The following is an 11340-nucleotide window of genomic DNA, read 5'->3' on the forward strand; positions in this document are numbered from 1 at the left end:
ATGAAGATTACCCCTGCTAGCTGCGCAGGGAGTATTAATTCTATTAAAGACTAAGGAGGCGAGCATTATGCTTCATCTTCCTTTATTATACTCTTCAGCAGTTCAACAAAACACACATAAAACCTTTGAAAAGTGCCCAACAAACTTTTCTCGTTTTCAAACTACAACATCCATGAGTCCCTGTAGTCCAAGCCCTCTCAGCCAGTCACAACCCACTTCCTGTGCTTGGGCTCCTCCTCTGCTTTTACTTGCTCTGAAACTCTCATAACTTCCATAACTTGATCCTTGCCAACGATGCAAAGTCTTCCTCAACTTAAGAACTCAACTGACGGCGAATCTCCGACCTCCTGTATCCTTTTCTGTCTTCAGTTATTCTTCTGGTCTTACCCTAAGAGGCAATATAATAGGAGATTTTAGGGTGGAGACTATGTAGTGTACTTACTATCGTAAAACAATGCAAATATATATAGACCGTACAATACTCGGGTGGGAATTTAATGCTGGCCTCTTTAGTCTTTAATAGAATTAATACTCCCTGCGCAGCTAGCAGGGGTAATCTTCATTTTATGACAAGACTGGAGGCGAGCATTATGCTTGTTCAAAGCTCCCCAACACCGTACCTGCTAAACTCTCTGCTGGTTTAAAATAAAACTCTTTAAACGTGCGCTCACACGACCAATCTGCTGCTAACATTATCTCACTTAAAGACACTCCTGCTCTCACGGCTCTCGAGGCCATAGCTCCTCTCACTGAATGAGCTCCATACATGCTCACATCCACACCTGCTACTTGCATAATCTCTTTGACCCATCTTGCTATGGTTGCTGTCGCCACTGCGTGAAAAGGCTTCCTCCGTGCTATTAGGAGCTGTGTGGTACCTACCGCCCTAAATTCTGCCGTCCTGTTGTCGTATTCCTTAATGCAACGTGCAACGCACCATTTTGCATTACTCGGGAAGTAGGGATAATGAACCGTAGTGGTCCCTGTCTTGGTCCTCTTGACTATTGAGAAAGTCACTCCTTCCGGACCGAAAGACCTTCTGGTAATCTCCAGTGCCTTCACCTCTGACACTCGCTTGCAGGAGACCAGACATAATAGCATAGCTAGTTTACCCGATAGTTGCTTGAGGGAGAGATACTTATCTGTTGGCCAATCTGATAGGAGTCGTAATACTACTGCCACGTCCCACGTTGACCTATACCTGGGCTCTGGTGGTACTCTAAATTTTGCACCTCTGATGAGCCTTACTATTGCCGGGTGTTCACCTGCCGGGGCTCCCTCTATTGGCATATGACCTGCAGAAATCGCCGATCTATATACCCCTATAGTGCGAAAAGCTCTACCGTTTTGCAACAAGTTTGCTAAGAAATTCAGTATTTCCACTACAGGAGCTGAAATGGGATGAACACTTCTGTTCTTACACCAGCTTGTCCATTTGGCCCAAGCTGCGTCATAGCTCCTCCTTGTGGATGGAGCCCAAGATTCAGCGATAAGCTCTGCAGCTTGCGATGAAATTCCTGGCAGTGCCCAGCATCTCCTGATATCCTGCACGTGGCTAGCGGGAGTATCCCTCTCACTCTCAGAGGATGAAATGACCCAGCTGGGTCCGTGAGCAGTTGCTCCCCTTCGGGGAGGATCTTGGGTATGTCCGTCACTAACTCCATTAGTGTTGGAAACCATACCTGAGTTTTCCACAAGGGCACTACCACCACCAGCTCCACTTTCTCCCTCCGACATTGCGCTAGAACTCTGCTCAGCATTACGAAGGGAGGAAAAGCGTAATGAGGGCCTCCGGTCCACTCTTGCAGGAAGGCATCGGTACCCTGAGCTCCTGGGTCTAGTCTCCAGCTGAAGTAAACTCTCGTCTGAGCGTTGAGCCGGGAAGCAAACAGGTCCGTCTGCAAAGGGCCCCATCTCGTGTTCAGCTTCTGAAACACTGCTGGATCCAGTCTCCAGTCGCTGGAGTCTGTCAAATAACGCGAGTTCCAATCCGCTACTACGTTCAATGTACCTGGGAGATACTCTGCTGTCACTGACGTTTCTGATCGTAGGCAGAAGTGCCATAAGTCTTTCGCTAGCTCCGCTAGCATTTTGGACATTGTACCGCCTAGGTGGTTGATATAGCGTACTGCCGATATGTTGTCCATCTTCAGCAGGACACAAGATTTCACTATTTCTCTCGTGAATGCCTTGATCGCAAACGATCCTGCCAGTAGCTACAGGCAATTGATGTGGAGGCGAAGTTCCTCTTCGCTCCACCTGCCTCCAGTCTGTAAGGATCCACATCTGGCATCCCAGCCCTTCCGGCTGGCGTCTGATTCTATAATCAGGTCCGGTCTGTCCCCGAAAATGGCTCGCCCATTCCAGGCATCCATATTCTTCAACCACCACTCTAGCTCCGTAATGGACTCTGGGTCCAGCGGCACTGACTGATGATACTTCAGACCCTGTTGAAGGTGCCTTATCTTCAACCTCTGCAGCGCTCGGTAGTGCTAAGGACCTGGAAATATGGCTTGGATAGATGCTGCGAGCAGACCCACTATCCTTGCCAAGGTTCTGAGTGATACTTGTCGTTTCTCTAAGCATGCCCTGATCTCTCTCTTGATATCCCTTATCTTTCGAGGCGGAAGCTCCAATGTTGCTTTCTTGGTATCTAGCACAAAACCCAGGAAATCTAACCTTTGCGCTGGCGTAGTATCGGACTTCTCTGTATTCACTAGGAATCCCAGTGATCCGAGAAGGTCCTGCACCCATTTTGTCTGGTATACCAGCACAGCTCGATCCTCTGCTAGGAGTAAGAGATCGTCTAAGTAGATGATCATCCTGACGCCTTTCTCTCTGATCGTCCTGAATTGCCAAAACCGTCCTTGCCAGCAAAAAGCTAGAAACTGTCTATACTCCATGAGTACTGGGATCGTCAGGTAAGCGTCTTTCAATTCGAGGCGCGTCAACCAGTCTCCCTCTCTCAGGAAGTCTCTGAGCTGATGGGTGCCCTCCATCTTGAAATGTCGGTATACGATCCATCCGTTCAGCTCTTTGAGATTTATAACCGGGCGTACTTTCTCCTTCCTGTGTACCAGGAACATGTTGCTCACGAACCTTGGGGTCGACTCGCATCTCTCTATTGCCTGCTTGTGCACTAACTGTGCTAGCTCGCTGTCTAAGCATGCTTGTTCCGCTTGCGCTAGCCTCTGATTCTGAGGTCTGCCCCGCTGTCTTGGCTCTTCTATAAAATCTAGCTGCAAACCTCTGACGGTTTGCAATATCCAGGCATCTCTTGAATGCGCGTGCCAATTCTCTAAAAACATGCGCGTCCTCCCCCCTACGGGAGGATACTGACTCCCTCTCACCTGGTGTAAAACCTTGTCCTCGTCCTGTTCCTCTGGACCTGCGTCCTCTCGGGAATCTCCCCCTGGACGGGAAGAAGGTGTCTTGGCCATTGTTCTCCCAGTATTGTGCTCTGGGGTTTTGGGATCTTCGTCCTCCATGATTGCGACCGGCTGCACGACCCCTGAAGCGGCCGGTCCCGCCAAAAACTCTATTTGGGAAGATTTTTCAGATCGATGCCTGAGCTTTTTCTAGTGACGCATATGTTCCGACAAAGTGTCTCATCTCCTTCCCGAATGTCTCTCCAAACAATAGACCCTGGGCTCCTTCTCCTGCTTCATATGATGCCAAATTTTGAGTCTATTTTCAGAAGGAGGCCTCTTCTCCTCTCTGACGCGATGGCACAATTCGCATTTCCAAGGAGGCAGACCGCTCTCTGCGCCCAGCCGGCAAGAGCTTCGGGGTCCACTTCCTCCCCGGTATCCTTTGCCCTCTCAGCGAGGTCCATGATCTTGGCTAGTGGTCCAGCTAGGTCCAACACTTTCTCCTGGCAGCTTCTACAGGATCTATCAATGCCTTTGCGTGGATCCTTTGCTGTTTTTGAAACAAAAGTTAGTATCTTTGGGTCGAGTTCGGGGGGCTCCGCTACCTTCCCTGGGAGGTCCGGCCGTGGACACTCTGCCCGTAGGCGCTGCCTGACATCCTTATCCAGTGCATTGCGTAACCTTGACGCCATATATTCAGTTACTCGGGGGGATGGTTGCCACTCTGTGGACCTTGGATTCCGGATGCTGTCCGGGTCAAACATGTCGTCATGGGCTTCCAGAAGGTGTTTCTCCTTCCGCGCCCTCTTGCCCCCACTGGGAGCCACCCAGTCGTCGTCTGTGACTTCTTCATCACCCTGCGATGTCTGATCATCTACTGGCTCCTCTTCCGAGCCTGGGTCTTCTCCAGCGTTATCCTCCCATGGAGCGGGGGTCATGAGGTGTGGCACCGATTGACGCTGTAGATAAGCCTCTTTCAGCTTCGCAAACGCGTCTGTCACCTCCGGGGCCTTATCTTCTGCCCCTTCTAAAGAGCCCCGGGGGTCATCAGAGGATTTCCTCTTGAGGGCTATTTTACTCCCCTTGCTCCCTTTTTCCTAGGGTTCCGTGGGCGTGCGCTTCAAGTTCTTGGTGCTTGGACTGGGCTGGGAGAGCATAGTCTCCAATATCTCCAGTCTCTCCTGTAGGGGCCTGACCCCTTCCGCCACTGCATCTATAAGGGAGGTTCCCAGCACATGCTTAAAACTGTCAGCGAGGTCTTGACACTGCTCCTCCTCGCTTCACTCGAATTCTGACATCCTACCGCTGTGCTGTGTGCCCAAAATACCTGCGACAGGTGTCTTAGCACGCCCACTGCTCCCTTAAAATGTTCTGATCTTAATATGAATGATTAACAGTTTTTTCTTTCTTTTTTTTTTAAATTATTTTTTTTAATTCTTTTCTCTGTGGCTGCACCAACATAAATGTTTTTTGCCTTCCGGCTGCTGCGAGAAAACTCGCTTCTTTGCGCTGTCTTCCTGCTGTTTTAGCAGTGAAAAGTGCCCAGGACTCGCCTGCCGCACCTTCCTCACAGCTGATATCCCTCAGCTGGTAATTTCGAGCGCTGCGATCGTATAATCGCTGGATCTGTTGACTTGCAAGTTTTTAATAATGCTCCAGAGAGCTGCCCGTGTCACTCGGCTGCTGCCGTACTACCTGGATACCGTCGCCTAAGCACGACGTTTGGATCCTGCGCGCAAGGAATACTCGCACTAAGCCCCTCCCACCCGCGGGTGGGGGCCTACTCGCGGGAGTGCTATTCGCTAGTCTCCTGCGCGGAGCTCTGCCCACCCGCGGGTGGGGGCTCCCGCAACATTCTTCGGCACGCTTCTGAAATCGCGGGCCACGGCTCCTCCCACGCAAGGGTGGGGGCCGGTCCTCACGAGTAGCTGCACTCTGCTGCAAAGTCTGCGAGACTGGCTGCACCCCTGAGGTGCCGAGATTGCGACACGGGGCCGCCGGCCTCGCGGACTGTACCTATGTACTCACCTGCTGAACCTCCGCAGTGAGGTATAATCCTGCGACCGCAACGCGTGTGCTATAAAAAATATATAAACAATACTGTATTGTACCGTAGTACGCGCGCCTTCCTAACCGTGAAAAACTTCACATTTTATGTTGCTCATATACGGACGCGCATTCCAATATACACAATGACTTCTTTCTTAACATTCAATGACCTTCTTTCTTAAAAATTCAGTCACCCCCTTCTAATCCATTCACACAGACACACGGAGAGGGAAAATTGTGGTACTTATCTGCTTGAAGAGTAGTAAAAGAAGAGGAGGAGCCCAAGCACAGGAAGTGGGTTGTGACTGGCTGAGAGGGCTTGGACTACAGGGCCTCATGGATGTTGTAGTTTCAAAACAAGAAAAGTTTGTTGGACACTTTTCAAAGGTTTTATGTGTGTTTTGTTGAACTGCTGAAAAGTATAATAAAGGAAGATGAAGCATAATGCTCGCCTCCAGTCTTGTCATAGAATGGAGGTGGCGTTCTTTCTAATGTGAAAATGGAACTTCCTGCTGCCCCAGACAGAAGCTCTGGTGTTTGTAAAAGGGCAGCCATCATTAAAGGGTTTGACCAGGTTCAAACTGGGGCACACAATAGTCTCGGGCACAAATTACAAAGTGTCTCAAAGTTGCAAAGGGCAATTTATCCAGGTGTGAGTTTTTGGGATAGCAAGTTGTGAATTGACGCGATTCACGGATGATGGTTTGAGGGCCCCTTTTTTTGAGGCATGGGGTGGGACACTTTTTTTGGGGTGTCTGGGCCTATTTCTTGTCCCAGTCAGACCCTGACGGCACAGGCAACTGATCACGCCAACCTCCTCTATTGGCCTCAATAGTCGCCATCACAAACGTCATACTCTTCCAGAAATGGCGCCCGTAAAGGAACCTTCCAGAGGATGATCGAGGACAGTGAGAGTATCCGAGAGATTGTTGCCAAGTAGGACGAAGCCAAAGCAATTCCTTCATTACACTGCATTATACTGCCCTTCACAATTTCATACAAGGTGAAACCTGTTCTAGTCTCTGTCAGAGACAGCAATGCTAGTATCTCACTGCCAGGCCATTCCAATTCTATGTGTACTTGTTCAGGAACTGACAAAGGTGTGTCATAATTCGAGCTGATGTGACATGTTGTTTCTGTAACTAAAACATCAACTGAGTGAGGCACCATGGCTTTACTTTCTTTGCATGATGCAACTGCTGTAGTTATTGCTTTAAGACATTCAGCTAGCACAAAACCAACAGGACCCAATGTAAAGGAAAAATATCCCCATGGACATCCATCTTTCACATATACAAACACAACCCATGTTTTGACATAATGATTCGATATCCCCAAGACTGGAGCGCATTTCAGTGTGACAAAAGCGTTCTGACAGTAAGCATCCCATGGCAATGGTGATGCAACATGTAATCTCTCTGGAGCAATGATGTTCCTACCCTCCTTCAACAAGAGGTACTTTATATAGGCGACCTCAGGTTGACAAGATTGGTACTCATTCAAAGAAACTTTGTGACTTGCATTTGCAAGATCCTTCAGTAAGCTAGTAGTGCACTTCTGGCATGCTTCACAACAGTCTGTTGCTACTAGTAACAATGTGCAGTATTGTGGCAAATGTAATCTATCAACCTGTACTCTATGCACTCTACTGTAAATGCTAGTACTCTCTGTGTATCCTTGTGGTATTCTAGCAAAGGTCAATGCATCAATCACAGAAGGGTATGCTCCTTGAGCAGAAATCATGGTCAATTTGTTCTCTAAATAAATTGCAAAACGGTAGGGCAAAACATTGTCACCCTTTCGATAAACTGGCAAAATTGTGCTCTTACAATTGCTGTCATATATTTCCTCAATTTCACCTTTCCTCACCAAATCAGAAGGCAATGCTAAATACTGGATAGAAACATTTCTCTTCGAGGACACTGTCAGGTATACACCATCAGAGCTGCAATGCATCATTGTATACAATTCTCTCAACACATTCCAGCCCAATATGTTCTCTCCACAATGTGATGTCAGCAAGAAATGGCATTTATCTGTAAAGGAACCAACAGTAATGGGTACTGGCTGTGACATAGGGTATATTTCTGGTGTACATGCAAACCCTATAGAAACATTCTGTTGCCCTGACAAGGCAATATCTGTAACCAGTGAGCTGTCAAGGGAACATTTTTGTGACCTGGTTTCTATCACATATGAGTCTGCCCTATGTAAATTCTTTTCCTGGGTGACCTCCTATCTCCTCATTCTTTTGCACCGACTGGTGTACTGACTTTGGGACCATTTCCCCATCGTCCAACATATGCCTCAGTCTCCCCGTATTGGTCTTAGTTCACTAAGATACGTAGTCATTATTTCATTTTCTAACTCTGTGGGGTTTTTCTCAACAAACAAATCTTCACAGCATGTGTGAGTTTTTCCTACATCAGGCATCTTTAAAAAAAAATGTTTCTCTAGTCTGGCAAAATATATGCATATATTTCTCAAACAAACAAATAACTTGGAGCAAGCTCAGCTAATATCAAACAGTCAATGCTAGCTCCCATCAAACTCGACTTGATTTCTGTGCCTGGTGATCTTCATTCAAAAAAATGCTGTAACGCCGTTCAAACCCTTGCCGGAGGTGATCTTGGCCAACAAGTGGATCAGGAGTAGCAGCTGCATTCTGCAGTCCTGCTTTATTTACACCAAGCTTCGTGACATCCTCAGCTGGGCAAACCTGAATCTTCGTTGTCCTTCATGGCGGCCGCATCCCGTGTCGTCTTCACTCGCTCACAGTCCTTTGTTCTCACAACGCCACCATCTTGCATCTGCGTTGGCCGTCTGGGTCAGGAGCTCCGGTTGGCTCAAACATTATCGCTGTCACCTCCACAATGATAAAATTAGCACCTGGTTATGTCCAGCACTTTCATAATGATTATGCAGTCTCAGCTGGTGTCTGCACTCGGTATAGCCTATGTAAAGTCCAGGATCAATGACGGATCAGCAGGAGCAACCCGGGATGCGACCTGCTGCATGGCTGCCAAGCTACGCCCCGTACACAATTCATAGATGACAAAGAAATATTATATGTACAAACTTGACAAATGAATCACTGCAGTATTGTAAAGCTCTTAGTGCACATGATAACATTGGCGCTTACGGACTTTTGCACTGCCAGAGCATTGCTGTTTGAATGTATATATTACCTAATACAGGCATAATTGCCTGTGCAAAGTGTTCTGTCCACATAAAAGGCCCAGTGCATGTACTGGAAACAGTATCCATAAGATACATTTGCACATTTTCTCGTAAATACAAATGAAGTAGCTTAGTTCAAAATATAGTGCATAGACTCACAGCATGACCTTTGAAATGTCATATATCAAACAATAAAGTGCATAGTGCATCATAGCTTATACAATTAAGAGTACAGCACTACATCACACACAGAGTGTGCATTAGAATTTAAACTGTCTAGTGCATACAGCTACAGTGCTTGGTGCTTAAGCAAGCAATGATATGCATCAGAGCTTAAACTAAGCTTGCTCACTCATATACCATTCTTGTTAAAATAGTAACTCCTAAGGAAGCTAGTGGATATGATAATTTGTTATACTGTCTGAGAAAGTAATAAAGTCAACGTCCATATCAATTAATACAGACATTTGAAATTAAAGTGCTTGATGCATCATGCCCCTTATAGAGCTTATTCCAAAGCTACAATTGCAATGATATTTTAAAGTGCATAGTGCCAAGGCAAAAAGTCATGAAATAAAACATCAATATTCTGTTAGCATTGTTCCTTGTATGCTCTTCTGATACAGTATATACCTATTGGAGTCACAAAGCTATGCCAGAGAGATGATGAACTGCATGCCATTATTTCAAAATATGGACATCTACTTCTGGAACTACCTGTAGCCCCCCCATCTGAAATCCTGTTCTTAAGCATAAGAAGAGAGACAATCCGGTATACCATTGTGAAAATATGTGCGCAAGATTTCAAATTGAAAACATAGTCTATCTAGGATCTGCCAATTTTTCAAAGCCTCATAATCATACCAAAGCTGGTCTCTCTGAGAAGAACATACTGAACATAATTTATCACTCCCCAATAATATGTACATATCTTCATCTACATTGGATATGTTGGTTGGTATCAAATTCCAATATATATCAAAACTCTTTTTGGCATAATGTTTTTCCCTTGTCACCTCCTCTGGGATGTATATCAATATTGTCTATCACATAATATTGTAATGATGACAAATCTCCTTTATGTATTTCCTGAAAGTGTGCCAATGTGTGCACCAGATCTTTGTTGACTATAGCACGTATATGTTACAGAATACGTATTTTGGCCTTATACTTAGTACGGTAACACTTCTTACAGCTACACTTAATGATATAGATAGCAAACATGGCATGCTCTCACCTGTCAGATGTTTATTAATAGTCATCTTTGTCTGCATGCGTGGATGAATGTTACAGCATTAAAACCATATCTACGGGCCTTACATTTACTACACATATAAAATCCTCTGATCGGGTCTAGTATCCAATTGGTAGATATCCTCGTTGACGTGTTCTGGAAGAACAATGGTGCCTGTCAATAAGTAGTGGTTGTGATAAGTTAAAACGCTGACACAGTAGTAAAACTTTTAACAGTATACACTTTTATTAACTATGTTCTTTGGTTCTATCTTTTTTTTAAAAGGACACGTGAGTTCTGAAGATTCTTCCACTTGAAGTGAGACTCATCTTTGCTCAGGTAAGTTGTTTAATTGCTTTCTTCAATTTCTCACTTTGCCTCTTTCTGTTCTCTCTTTCTTTGTTCTGTTTCAGTTCTTTTAAACTATCACTTTCCCCTCTTTCTGATCTGTCTCTTATTCTATTTTATTTTAGGTAGTTTGTTCTTTGATCTTCTTCTCTCTTTAAACAAAATGCTCAAAAACTCTGAAGTTCAGCTTCACTATACGTCTTTTCACCTCTGCCAGTCTTTTACATTGATTCTGGGGTTTAGATCGTGTTTCTATAACTCGGCATACGTGTTTCTTTAACCTCAATGGAACGTTGCATTGTTTGAAGGCCGCATCCCAAACCTCGTATAACAGGCTGCGTCCGATTTTATTATCAAACAGTTTCCCCAAGCGTTAATAACTCGAACGCTATATTTGTAAGTGTGCTATGTTTCTTATCTGTTCCCTTAACTCACTGTGAAGATTTCGTTCGACAGCGTAGCTTCAAAGGGCTGGTGTCCCCTCTCGTTGACTCCTCCTTATGAGGGTGTTAACGTTGCATCTGATTCGACATCTCCGGCTTCAGCAAGCAACAGCTGATGAAGTTACCCTCTCGCTCGTCACTGTTGTCCACGCCTCTCTATTTTCGTTTTCGCAGGTGAAACTTCCTCTCAGTTGTCGGCCTCGGCCCCAACGACGCGGAGAAGGTATTTCCAGCGTGACCTGTCCCAGCTCGAACGGCCGCTGTCTCACTTTACTTCAGGCTTCTCTCTCACACGAACAGCAAACAAAATAACCAACTTTTATCCGCGCAACAGCACAGAGTTTTAACCATTTTAGCTTTGTTTTCATGATGCTGTCAATATGTCCACTGATAACGGACGATTTCGTCCTCGTCCTGTTCCGTTCCCTGGCAACAAGAACAAGACAGAGTGTATTAGAGGAAAGGGCCTAATTTCTACCGTTTACAGTTTATTGGTGGAAAGATCTGTCAATCAACTCCCCTATTCTGTATTAATGTATCCAAGCTGCCCTCACTATTAAGTAGCCTGCCATTGTTCGAAACGCTTTCCACCCTGGACTCCTCACATACCTCCCCTTCTGGGCCCTTACGTTCGGGAAGGGAGTGTAAAGAAGTCAAAAAATCAGCCTGAGCCATCAATCGACCTGGATGGTGAATTGTTTTGAAGGGGAAAGGT

The 11340-nt window shown here is 45.9% G+C and overlaps 1 long non-coding RNA gene across 1 annotated transcript in view; it reads right to left on the bottom strand.

Moving 5' to 3' along the window:
- The window catches only part of LOC138577759 (uncharacterized), a 61995-nt gene extending 50941 nt beyond the window's left edge, over positions 1 to 11054 (bottom strand). The window contains exon 1 of the long non-coding RNA XR_011303980.1: positions 9838 to 11054. This is a non-coding gene — a long non-coding RNA (uncharacterized lncRNA). The remainder of the gene's footprint in view (positions 1 to 9837) is intronic.
- Positions 11055 to 11340: the final 286 nt, after the last annotated feature.

Source organism: Ambystoma mexicanum, chromosome 1p (assembly GCF_040938575.1).
Source record: "Ambystoma mexicanum isolate Mex_15411 chromosome 1p, UKY_AmexF1_1, whole genome shotgun sequence".
Classification (NCBI taxonomy): domain Eukaryota; kingdom Metazoa; phylum Chordata; class Amphibia; order Caudata; family Ambystomatidae; genus Ambystoma; species Ambystoma mexicanum.